At 37.8% G+C, this 1,181-nt stretch overlaps 1 protein-coding gene across 1 annotated transcript in view; it reads left to right on the top strand.

Moving 5' to 3' along the window:
• Positions 1-821, top strand: part of yipf5 (Yip1 domain family, member 5) — a 7,774-nt gene extending 6,953 nt beyond the window's left edge. Inside the window, exon 6 of the mRNA XM_039778286.1 lies at positions 1-821. This exon is cut by the window's left edge and continues 426 nt beyond it. The gene's annotated coding sequence lies outside the window, so the exon portion shown is untranslated.
• The last annotated feature ends 360 nt before the right edge of the window (positions 822-1,181 follow it).

Below are 1,181 nucleotides of genomic sequence, written 5' to 3'. Positions count from 1 at the left end.
CCTCATACAACTTAAAGGAGAGGACTATCAAATAAACCAGGTGAAAAATAACTCTCCTGTGGACCATGTTGAGCCTTGAATGGCCTAGTACAGTCCTATGATTTTAAGGACATGAAGGGGAAGCAATAATTTCACACAATGGAAGCCTGAGGAGACAATTTTAATTAGGACATAGACAGGAAAAGGTTCTCAATTTCCAAAAAGGACTGATAACCAACCCTCCGCAAACCCTTCAGCCTAATTTGGAGCCAGTGCAAACCTCATCATGAATTTTGCAAAAGCTGTTGTGAGCCTTTTCTGACAAACGCCTATAGATTCTACAGCTGCAAGACTAGGGGAAACATTCTCCTGCTGCACAAGACTACAGTAGTTCATTCTACTTCTCCACCCAGAAAAGGTGTGTGTGGGGGGTGGGGGGGGGGGCGCGGGATACCCTCCTCTGCATCTTATTTTTTGTCATGAATCATCATCATTTGCTCATCACAATAGTGATCTGATCTTTAATGTAAAACAGTTGCTCTGCTATATATTCTGATGTATTGCTGTTTTATTATGTTCTCTTGAGATTCATTTGAGTTTTGATGCCTTTCAAGGAGAAAACATAGTTTGCACAAAACCAATTTGTTTAGATATTGATAAATGATAGTCTGAGAGATACTGTATATTTCGAGGTACAGACATGTCTCTATAGGTTGTTTCTTTAATTTGCATCCTTCCTATGTCTTAAATCTTTATTTTAGATTTGACTCACTCTGTATGCTTTGATGTATGATCTGTTGTTCATGTCTTCTCATGTACATTAAAGTTGTCCTTGAAAGTTATCTGACTTGTGATATTAAAAGGTACATTTTATGGCCAAGCAGATGAATATTAGAAGTGGTATAACCTCTTTTAAAGAGACTGAAACAGTTTTTTATTTTTTTTTATTTGGCCTGTGCACCTATAGCTGTTTGCTGTGTGGCAGAAGAAATGTAGCTGTGCACTGGAAGAAGTGGGTGTATGATGCATAATGACATAATAATTTCACAGCTGGTTGGTAGATCAAAGGAAATAATCTGCACACTTTGAAATTACACCTTTGTCATACTTCGGTCTGGGAAATTTAAAATTAGGTTTGTAAGTACAGGTTTACTAGGGGTGGGAATCACCAGAGGCCTCGTGATACTTTTTTTAAAGATTAT

The sequence above is a fragment of the Perca fluviatilis genome, chromosome 16 (genome assembly GCF_010015445.1).
Source record: "Perca fluviatilis chromosome 16, GENO_Pfluv_1.0, whole genome shotgun sequence".
NCBI lineage: Eukaryota > Metazoa > Chordata > Actinopteri > Perciformes > Percidae > Perca > Perca fluviatilis.
Note: the sequence above shows the minus strand (reverse complement) of the source record. Positions and strands in the feature narration are given on the sequence as shown.